This window comes from Rhyacophila brunnea, unplaced genomic scaffold (genome assembly GCF_057557595.1).
Source record: "Rhyacophila brunnea isolate RB1 unplaced genomic scaffold, BYU_Rbru_1.0 scaffold_3, whole genome shotgun sequence".
NCBI lineage: Eukaryota > Metazoa > Arthropoda > Insecta > Trichoptera > Rhyacophilidae > Rhyacophila > Rhyacophila brunnea.
The window spans coordinates 43,910,866-43,924,096 of NW_028232965.1; positions in this window are offsets into that span (position 1 = coordinate 43,910,866).

Genomic DNA, 13,231 nt, shown 5'->3' on the forward strand with positions numbered 1-13,231 from the left:
CATTACAAGATGAGGGTTAGGTTTGACGTTAACATGTCGAGACGTTATTTGAGAATCGAGACGGGCGCGACATATGTTATTATATAAATGAAAATCTATTTACGCTAATAGATATTGCATACAACTCATTTTAAGAGACATAATAATCGTAAGTAGTCAATAGAATTGTATTGAAAATAATCATTCAAAAAACGAAAATCATATTGGTTTATATAATAATATATTGAATGAAATATTATCTAATCTAACGTTTATTTTCTATATTATTTGTTTAATATTATTATTTACCTACTTGACCGTGTTATATTTATTTCGTTCAAATAATCTATGGTTCATAACTTTTGTCGTGGCTATCATAAAGCAATTAAGTGTTAACTATGCCTAATAATGCATCTAATATAATTTAAATACAGTACGTTAAGCATTATATTCTAAATAAAAAATATAATAATAACAATCGATTATATTGGTTATAATTAATTTCACCGGAAACTCATAAGAAACTAAATCTAAGTAGGTATATTATGTTAATCAGTATAACATGGTACCATGGTCACGGTAAAAGCAGCTTGCAGTTGTAATTGTATTGTGTGTTATCATTGATTTTAGATGAATAGAAAGAGTCCAAAATATATTTAAAATTCCCTGTTTAAAATAAACTCAAATAATAATTATGATTCGTAGTATTAAGATTTTAATTTAACTAATATGTTAGAATTAATTTATTTTAACCATAATATTCTTACTTTGCATTAAATCTGTGGGTGTCATGATGTTATAGATGAAGTAGTCGAGATTTGATGTTAGCTCCGATGGATGGAGGAGCGAGTTTTATTTGCAGCATAAGCAGTCGGTACAATAGTATATTAACAGTAGTTATGTTACAATGCTTATGATACTGTTCCGAGGTCCGAGTCTCGGTAGAATGAGATGTTGTGCGGAGCGATCCAGAGACTGAGATACTAACAGACCGGAAACTTATAATCGAATGACATGTCCAATGAATTATGATCCGCTATTTATTAACGAACTCACAATCAAAATAATAATATCTTAGAAAGAATAAGAAAGAAATAATAATTATAATTGAGTCAACTACTCTATATGGAGTTTTCGTCATTGGATATGGCTGATTATGTAGAAAAACGGATATTGTGGAAATTTTAATTGCAGTTATTAATGTATAATATTAAGGAATACGCAATTGGGGTCAGTTATTTAATATAGCCGATTAATATGCTGACACGGATTGAGTTGTTTATCCTAATATTTTTTCTGGTATCAAAGAGTTTTTACTATCACATTACATTATAGTGAATAGTATGAATTATATAGATAATAATTGTTAACCAAATTCAATGTAGGTATTGAAGCCTTCAAAAATTGTTATGCATCTAAGGTATTAGATAACATACATTACTTGAATTAAAACCCAATGTGCCCTTACTCTACTGCCTTAGCCTCAAGAATGATGTGTTTTTTTCTAAAGAGAACACCGCAGTTTAGATCTGTCAAAGCGGAGCCTTTTTGGTGGATAGGTGTTTTCTATTCTTGAGACATGGGCTGTTTTATTTTTACGCATGACACGACATATTATAATACTAGTTATACTGTAGCTTCATCACAACGTCATATCTTCTTCGTAAACGACTTTTAAAAACCTTGTCAGTATCTTCGTTTCAAATATGTTCACAATATAATCACCTTTTTTGCCCAGCGTACTAACACATACCCACATCAAAATGGGTCTGATGAGGATTTTGTATATTTTTCTAGTATTTTTACAATAACATTATTAATGAACAACGCGCTCAATACAGTACCTATCAAGTAAATTCACGCATAGCAACATTTTCACATGTATATTAAGTAGACGTCACGCGATTTCCAATATGCGATATCACGCATCGGGAATTTATAGCAATATCACCTTTATTGTTATGGCGTTAGAACAGTGTTTCTAGTATCAATGTTCATTTGAGCGAATCCGTTCAAATCAAACCATTCGGCAGACCCGACAAAAAGCATCGATAATTAATAGCAATATCACATTTATTGTAATGGCGTTAGAACAGATAGTGCCATTCGGCAGATCCGACCAATAAGTGAGTGTCATTTTTTTTCCAGATGCTTCGTCCATATTAATGTCATTGTATTTTTACATTGAGAACTAATAACAAATGGTATATTTAATTCACGTTTATATTTGAAACAAACTGACGGATACAACCTTCAAACGTTGTAGAATCAACAATATTTTTAGCTACAAATATATAAGAAGTAAAGGTACCCACATTTTCATTATATTCTCAATATTACTCTTTTGACGTTTATAGTGAAAAAAAAAATGTTATGTTTTCGTTTTATTGCAAAATATTTCATATTTAAAACCCTACTTAAGTGTGTCGTTTCTTTTTATATCCGCTGCGATAGGACGTTGGCGCTTGCGTTATCGGGCTGAGAATATTAATTCTAATTGAAATGACTTTAACGCGTATTTTAAATTTCGCGAAATCCTGCCGCTAGCCGATGTAGCTTAGCTCCGTTTACTAAAACGTTTTTTTGCGCGGCTATTAAAATTGTCTACTGTACTGAGATACTTTCATAATTTATTGCTTGAAAGGAGGATATGGCAGACAGGATGCATTTTTTAAAATTCTGAAATGTACTGTCACTATAACGTCATACCTTGTTTACACTTGCATGAATTATTTACTGCTGACAGTACATATTATCGTGGCTATAACAATAAAATGCACGTGTAAACACGTATAATCATGCAAGTTGCAAGATTGCATGCATGATTCAAAAAAGTTCGGAAGCATCTTCCTGCCGGAAAAAAATGGCGCAGAAATTAATTTTGAAGTTAACCAATTTTCACGACCTGTCAAAATGTATGGTATACTGCAGTGGCGAAGGGTGGAGGTAGGCTGTTAAGATCTGCCATAAATATTGCACACTAAACTTTGTCAGTCATACATACTTGTTTTCATTGAAATAAGACTACATTTTACAGATGGTGTTGGTTAGTTTTTAAAATTCAATTAAACCCTGCGAAAACCAAGCCATAATAGATAATATTAAAATATACTCGTATATCTATAAAATATCTAAAATTATGCAATTAAATCATACATAAATTTGGATATTTTATAGATAGAATAATAATTTTTATCTATTATAGTTTGGTTTAGGCATAGCTTGATAAATTAAAAAAATGTACCAACAATATATGTGTAATACGTATTCCTAATCTAACGAAAACAAATAAGTAAGAATGAAAAAATGTGCACAATTTTGTCATATCGCCTAAAATATACCAATACTATTATGGTTTGGTAAGACAGGGTTTAATTGATTTTTATAACCCAACCAATACCATCTGTAAATTGTAGTCTTATTTCAATAAAACACATATACATATGACTAAAAAAGTTTAATGTGCTCTATTTATGGCGGATCTTAATAGCCTACCTCCACCCTTCGCCACTGTGGCATAGTGATAACATCGCGTCTCGCTTACTCTTGAGGACTGGCGAGACAGTTAACACTTTTATGTATAAACAGTTATTATCAAGATAGTTTAAATTACACACTATTGGTGCAGATAAATTTATGCACGTGTACATCCACTACCATGCCTTATTCATATTAAATTTATTAGTGTATTTGAATAGTACACCTACATACACTTTTTTTGGTACTTATTTGTATCTAAAAATCACTATGAGTCAAATTCTGAGATAGTTGGTTCACGTATAATTTGACCATGTAAGTTCTGAAAATCATATTGTGGAGTAATTGAAATTTAAAAGGTTAACATGCCATATAAAATCATGCATAATCCTAATTTCTTTGTGCTCTGTAAGCATGTTCTATTTATATCGGATAACCTTGATTTGTTTCTAGCATATACGTTTATATATATGTATACATAATCCGTTGTTAACACTAAATACCTAACTATCGAATTACCAACTTTTGGCAGCAACCCCACGAAAAGTCCCTAAATCATAAACATCAATAACTCAATTATTTTAAAATTTACAAAACCTTTGCTTCCAATCCAATTATTATAATAGAGTTTTTCTATGTAACCGCTAGTTCAATATGTACATAAATGGTTAATAAATTTTATAATAATTATTGTTAATAATGTCAAATAAACATGACAACTATTTTATGAATACAATCCATAGTGGGAGAATGGTATAACTTATAACTAGTGTCGTGGCGTATAATTTTCTTTTTTTTGCGTTTGTAAAGCTTCACCATGGCATGGTGGTAGATTAAGCCGACACAATCGCACTGAAAGTGCTCCAGTTAACCACAGTCAATTTATTTTACGTCACGCCTTACGACAAAGTCCCACTTAAATTGATGCTCTTGAGCCAAGCTTTAAAAACACGAAAACTTGTTTACTACAATTCTGCGTGTAGGTATTGTATTTTTTTATTTATGGGACACCTCTGTAAAACTCTGTAAAAGAAGATGAGATTTTTTTCTCAAGATAAAAATATGAAAAAGGTAAAGACTTTCTTATGTTAACTGTTGTCAATGTGTGTAGTTAAACAAGAATTTATTTATTTACAAACTACCGTAAAGTATTTACGAAGACTATGCTACTTCAAACTATTTCAACCATGTTCAAATTGTTTTCCTCCTAAGTTATTTTTCCTCACTTACAAGCGTAACAAATTGAAACTCTATATTATAATTTTGCAAAACTAAACAGATTTTGTTACCTATAGAGAGCTTGTTACTAAAATTACGTCAAAAGATTATTTTATTGAATTAACATTACATACGATTAATATTACACCGAAATCAATTATACAGATTTGTTTTTGGCACGATATTCATTTTGTATTATTTAATATGGCGAATAGGCTGAATATATTTTTTTATTAGCTTTACAGTCTGATATGGATCATTGTCGCCTTCTGTAGACATGTTTTTTTATTCACTAGAACTATTAAGAATATATATTGCTTATTTCAAAACACACATCAAAAAAAGATGTGAATTTGCTATATACAGAATTTAGAAGTGGACATTTTGCTACTTTACCACAGCAGGCAAACATGTTGTAAACAATATAATTCATATAATTATTAGTTTTAAAATAATATATTTTTAATCCTACTTTTCGCATCGCTGTCAATATGTGGAGTATGCGAGGCTTGTATCTGACGTCTTTCAAACATATTCAGGTGTTCCCTAAGGATCAAATCTTGGCCCAATTATGTTCCTTATATTATTTAATGACATTGTCATGTTATAAATGGAATCCATTTTTTATTGTTTGCAGATATTTTGCAGCGAATTATATTGTAATATATTACAAAATAATCTCAATTCAATTGACATTTGGTCAAAAATAAATAAACTGGAATTTAATACTGTCAAATGTGTGTGTTCCTTTATAAAAACTAGATCTCCAATAATTTATATTCAACTATAATATATCAAATAGATTATTGAAGGGTCAATCAGAAATTAAAGATCTTGGCATATTGTTTGACTCACTTTATCATTTTGCTCACACATCACTTCTACGGCATTGTATTTTTAATTCGAAATGTCGTCTTTTTATGTATTTAAAATGGTATCGATCAATTTTTCATATTATAGAAATAACAATTTCCAAATATTTTTTTATTTTACACTTGTGCCGTATATTTGAATATATATATATATATATATATTCAATTATTACATAACATAAAGTGTTAATAATACTATAATACTAGCTGAGCCAGCTGGCGGTCGCCAGTCTGTCTCGCTAGATCTTGCAGACGGCTTGGCGGTGTTGGATTTTAATATAATTGTGAAGTATGCATAGATGGCGCCATATTTTTCCCTTCGGGATGGGCTACCACTGACATTTTAATTTTAATACAATATATGTGTAAGTAGGTGCAGTTAAATATGATAAATAATTATACATCTCAATCATTCGAATACAAAGCAATATATTATTTGATTATCATAAATAGCGATCCAATATAACGTAATATTAATCTCCTTCGGGTCCCATTGAGATAATAGAAGAAGGTTAGCAGTGTAAAAATGAATTGAAACATTATTTTTTTTTATTGTCTATTAAAAATAAATGCTTGCAGCCTTAGAATAATATTTAAAAAATAAAAATTTGAATTAAAAATTAACCTTAAACAATATAGTTTCCCGGTGCGGGACATTCATATCGAGACAAATGTTGATAAATAATGAAGCAATACATATAATATCTGATAAGAATAGGAATTTATAAGACATAAAGATGTGGAATCAGCTTAAAGAGGCCTTCATCCAGCAGTGGATTGATACAGGTTGATGACGATAATGACGATATAAATGGGTAGGTATATAAAATCACAAATTTAAAAAAATATAGCAGTTTATATGACCAAGAACTGTAGAATTAGGTTGGGATAATCTTCATCCAGCAGTGGATTAATCTTGGTTGATGATGATAACGACGATACTATGAATGGGTAAATATAATATCAGCAATTTTGATAAATATAGCAATTCATATGACCGACAGAAATTCAAACAACTTAGAAAGGCCTTCATCCACCGGTGGATTGATTCAGGCTCATAGCGATAATGGAAATATAAATAGATATAATATAATATCACCGATTTTGATAAATACAGCAATTCAAATGACAGAAAGGAGTAGAATCAGGCATGAGAGGCCTTTATCTAGCAGAAGATGGTTTCATGTCAATGATGATAAAGACGATAGAAATAGGTATAATATAGTAGTAGAATCAGGTTGCGGAACCCTTCATCCAGCAGTGGATTGATCTTGGTTGATGATGATGACGATATGAATATGTAGATAAATGTAATATCACCGATTTTGATAAATACAGAAATTCATATCACAGAAAGGAGTAGAATCAGGCTAAGGAGGTCTTTATTAAGCAGTGGATTGGTTCAGGTCGATGATGATGATGATGACGATATGAATATGTAAAAAATATAATATCACTGATTTTGATAAATACAGAAATTCATATGACAGAAAGGAGTAGAATCAGGCTAGCGAGGTCTTTAATAAGCAGTGGATTGGTTCAGGTCGATGATGACAATGATGATAATGATGGTAATGACGATATGAATATATAGACAAATATAATATCACCGATTTTGATAAATACAGCAATTCATATGACAGAAAAGAGTAGAATCAGGTTAGGGAGGTCTTTATTAAGCAGTGAATTGGTTCAGGTCGATGATGATGATGATGATGACGATATGATTATGTAGATAAATATAATATCACCGATTATGATAAATACAGCAATTCCTATGACAGAAAGGAGTAGAATCAGGCTAGGGAGCTCTTTATTAAGCAGTGGATTAACCCTGGTTGATGATGATGATGATATGAATATGCAGATAAATTAAATATCACCGATTTTTATAAATACAGAAATTCATATGACAGAAAGGAGTAGAATCAGGCTAGAGAGGTCGTTATTCAGCAGTGGAAAAATCCTGGTTGATGATGATGATGATATGAATATGCAGATAAATATAATATCACCGATTTTTATAAATACAGGTATTCATATGACAGAACGGAGTAAAATCAGGCTAGGGAGGTCTTTATTAAGCAGTGTATTGGTACAAGTCGATGTTATGATGATGATGACGATATGAATATGTAGATAATTATAATATAACCGATTTTGATAAATACATAAATTCATATGACAAAAAGGAGTGGAATCAGTCTATGGAGGTCTTTATTAAGCAGAGGATTGATCCTGGTTGATGATGATGATAATGATGATGACAATATGAATATGTAGATAAATATAGTATTACCGATTTTGATAAACACAGCAATTCATATGACAGAAAGGAGTAGATTCAGGCTAGGGACGTCATTATCCAACAGTGGATTGGTTCAAATCGATGATGATAAGATGGATAGAAATATTTATAATATCACAAATTCGTTAAACCAATAGTAGTAGAATCAGGTTGCGGAACTCTTCATCCAGCAGTGGATTGATCCTGGTTAATGATGATGATGATTATGATGACGATATGAATATGTAGATAAATAACATTAGAAATTCAATACTGTCAAGAATACAATCAACGTAGAGAGGCCTTCATCCAGCAGTGGATTTATTGAGGCTCGTGATAATAATGGCATTATATATAGATAGGTAGATAATAATATAATATCACTGATTTTGATAAATATAACAATTTATGTGTAAGTAAAGAGTCGAATAAGGCTGACGAGGCCTTCATCCAGCAGTGGATAGGTCAAGATTGATGATGATAGGGACGATAAAAATAGGTAGATATTATACAATATGACTTATTTTGATAACTATAACAATTCGTATTAATTTCTTTCATTGTTTGCAATGGCACCTTTGTTAGTTTAATATGACTATATTGTGATATAAGGAAATTAGTAGCCTAGGTAATTATTCAATAAAAAAAACTGCGTAACAGCCACAAAGAAGACGTATTTTAAAAATTAAATTTGGAATATCATGTTATATATGAAATGGCGGACAGTGGCGCACGCTGCTGTCAAAAGATATTATACGTAGTGAATTGTACCAAAATTATGGTTTTTTCACCGGAAAAAAGTGCGCCAATGCCTACTTTACGATATTTGAATAAAAATAATCAAATTTGTTTGTCAAATAAAGGATTAGAAGATCTTAAGCGACGAAGACGTCATTCTGTGAGGCGTAAACAGTAAATATGGCGATTGTATACGGTGTGTAATAAAGTATCGTCACGTACATGTAAAATCATGGAAAATTTCTGAAATGTGTTCAATTCAATCAGTAGATGAATCGGTAGCGCACATTTTGAAGTGAAGATGTAAAAATAACAATAAAATGTCGCTTAAATGAGCTGTTAGTGCGTTTTCCAAAATTTCTTAGGATAATAATATATAGGAGATAATTCTAACTAACAGCATAATTGAGTACCTTGGTATCAAAGTGGGACATAAGCCATTTACAAAATTTTACAGGAGACTGACAAACATGTATGAAAAGTGACCGTTTTTCATATAACATACCAACTTTAAACTCAAAAATCTCTATGAAAACTACCGTTTTTGATACTTTTAGTGGATTTTTTGAAAAGAGCATCACTTGCACTACCATAATCAATTAAAACATGAATTTAGTGGGAGGTGGCGTATGTCCCACTTTGATACCAAGGTACTCAATTTTGAACACCTCAAATACCTACCTATTATATATCTGAAAAAAGTATTGGTGCCAAGCGGCACTCGAACTCGTATCCATCGAATTCGAGCAAATGCGTTTTAATAATAAATTAAGATACCTAACTATGCAGCTGAAGTATTTTCAAATTTCGTTAATTTTGGGTACAATATCTAGCTATTTTAAATATTTTATATGATTCTGTGGTACATCTGAATTATGTAAATATGTTTAACAGTGTATGCAACATGTGTAATATTAGTCATTAATAATAATAAGAGTTTAAATATAAACGTAACGTTTGAAAATGTAAAAATTTTCGATGCTAATTTAGTGAGTCGTTCATGAAAAGAAAATTTACCTTTTATGGCATATTGCACAGGCGACTGAATTGCGTGAAAATGCAGAACAATGTTAGCTCGTTTAATCTGTAGTTGCACACGACTATTAAATTAATATAATATATTCAACCAATGCTCTTTATTCAGTATGACGTGGAACAAAAATGTATGGAAATACGATGCTGCATAATAGTGCGATATTTTGCAATGTCGACAATGTTTATCACACTCGTTTCAGCAATATTTTTATGAAACCGTTTGAAACCGTGAAAGTTTTTGATAATAAAATTAAAAACAGATAAAAAAATAATTGAATATTTAATAAAACATTGAAATTTACATAAATGCTTTTTAAACAATAAAATAAACAAGTGGATGTTTATCAATATCTTAAGTAATAACATGGAAAAAACATAAAAAATTGTGTTATCGTCGATAATTATAATAAAGATAGAAGAACCAAATATACAAAAATAATTATTTTATTGAAATATAAGTCATCAAAAAGGGAGAATATTATAACTTGATGGTATAAGCCGTACCTACATTTATATTATTTTAATTGAAAAAAATATTAATATTGAAGGTTATAATCTTAATACATAATATCTGTATCTTTACCGCATACACCTAAATTATCGTACGCTTCAAAGGGACATTTTCAATTGGTACATTAATAAAAATATTGATACTAACAATTAATTTTGAAACGCTAAATTACTTAGTGAAGATATGAACAAGAATTGAATACAATTCTAAAAATTCTCTGTTCAAAGATATATTAATTAATTTTTCTGAAAACATTATTACCTACATTTATACATTTTCTATAATGCATTCAAAAAGTAAAGTATAATGTATATTTTCATGGGCACAAAATTGTCTTTTTACTAATTAGAATATTCTGATAAAAATTGTAAATAAAAAGAAGTTGACTAATGTAACCTAGTATAATTATGACACCAAACGGCATAACCAAGAATCCTTGTCGTTTGCCAGTTGTATTGCTTCATTCAAGGTCATGCCAGCATCTCACTGTATACGTCGAAATCCGGATAGCTTGAGAAACAAGCACGCTGGGTTAAAGTTCTCTTCCGCGACATGAGCTCGAGTGCCGCTTGGCACCAATATTTTTTTCAGATATATAATAGGTACGTATTTGAGGTGTTCAAAATTATGCTGTTAGTTAGAATTATATTATATTATTATAAACACTTTATGTTATGTAATAATCGATTACATATATCTATATTCAAATATACGGCACAAGTGTAAAATAAAAAAATATTTGGAAATTGTTATTTCTATAATATGAAAAATTTAATGTAATTATTTTTTATCATTCTACAATTTCCATACCATGCTTTGTTAATATTGTTGTATTTACCATATAAATTTCATTTCTTATTGAAAACCTAATTTATTTCATTTATAAAATGTTTTCAAATGACAGATCTGAAGAAATAAATTAAACGCTCTGCGAATGAATTCTAGGTGGGTACGTGAAAACATTCATTGCGAAGCGAGTTGATTAATTTCCTCCATAAATTATTAATATAACCTAATTGTATCTAACTTAATATTACTCAATTCTGTTTCAATTGTTAATTCATGAAAATGATCATTAGATATTTTGTTACTAAAAATAATATCCATTTTCAAAAAAATATAAAGAAAAATATATTTACTACGATAGATGGCTTCATATTTCTTCAAAACTCTTATAATACAACTGTCTTATATTTGTTCCAATTAAAATTAAAAAAACAATCAAATTAAATGTTAACAATAGAAGTGAACACAAATTATCATTTGGAATCTAGATAACTAATTAACCTTTTTAGACATATTAACAACATTCTACTTTGAGTTTTGATAATATATCAGCAAAAAAAAGATTGGGAGCATAATATAAACAGAATAAACATTACAACCTTAAATAGTACAGTATTATTTAAAGTATGATATATGTATGGGCGGATTTACTGGTACTCTTTGCTGCAGTAGTACGCTACGCTTAGGAAGAGGCCTCCAAATTCAAAAAATATGAGGCAAAAATTGCCAAATCCTTGGAAAAACAATTGAAACCTAGAAAATAGCTGTTCTATATTAATGGTTATGAAGTATTATCATATGACACAATACGTGTTTGGTAAATTACAAAAATATTCTTCGATTATTGAGAAAGTAGCAATGTCTTTTTTGTGAGTTTATACATACTATTAAATAATATTCAATATTATATATTAAGAATATATATAGAAAAAAAACAATCAATCCAGTTTGTAAAAAGGCTCTCTATCTATAAGCGTGGTGTCAGATGTGAGCAATATGAATATTTGACATTTTTATTGTGAGTATGATAACTAGCATATCTGTCAATAACCATAAATAACATTTTGTCAATTCATCCAATTTTACAAAACATATTAGAAATATTTTTATAAGAGCTGAGGATTTTTGTTTTAACACAGGATTGCTACTTATTTTTTTCTGTGGTAACTAATAAAATATTTTTTTACTTTAGATTCTTATTCATTTTATATTTATAAATAATTTAAATTTTATCAATAATTTCGTAAACGCAAAATATTTATTTGTCTTGGCAACCTTTTTGGAAATCTGGGATATAATGCAAAAAAAAACTGCAAATATGGTACGTCTTGCTATTTTATCTATAAGAGGCCAGTAGATGACGCGTAGATACTTACCAAAAAGATTTCAGTACGTCGATTAAAAAATGTACCTTTAAGGCAAATAATGCTATCATCCAATCCAGTTTAGTCAACTACTGAATTCGATCGATCGTCACATAACGAAACGAACAAACGATTCAAATGTCACATATTATTAAAAAGACAGAATTTCGACTTTAATTAAAAGAATCAATTATTAAAAAAATAAAAATACAACGGAAATAATTATTATGAATACTTTAGGTAGGTAATAAATATATTATGTTGTGCTGTAAGAATGTATTTAGTGAGAAAAAACAATTATAACTATATAAATGAAATATGTTTTTCAAATCACCATAATGTACGTGTATATTATTATGATAATAAAATAGTGAATAAAAAATATCAGCATTATGATAACGAAAACTTTAATTCAAGTACAGTTATGATCTTTACGTCGTTCACTCTTTCGTTGGAGTTTCCACTGGAGTTCCCTCTGGAGTTTTCACTAGAGTTTACCTTAAGTCATCTATTGGAATTTTCATTGTAGGTTCTAATGGCGTGACCTCGTTAGGTTTTGGTGCACATATACATTTATTTCTTACGCAAGAACCGAGAGTTAGCCCACAGGTTAATATACATTTAGGAAGAGAGCATTGCATCATTGAAGGTTTGCGAGGAGGCTTTATTGACTTAGGCGACTTAAGTTTAAAAGATCCTCTTCCTGAAAAAAAAATACAAGCTGACATTTTAACAATACCTAATGGTATTAAAATACATACATACATACACTACTAAAATTTAACGAGAATTTTCTTCGACACAGGTAATAATAATATGTAGTTTTTTAAAATTATTCAACATAATAATATAGAATACAAATTACCTTCAACACCATCATATGCCAATGCAAAAATGAGGCATAAAACTGGAAAATAATGAAGTTTCATGATAATTCTTTTCTTATCCACGAATATTGCGATAC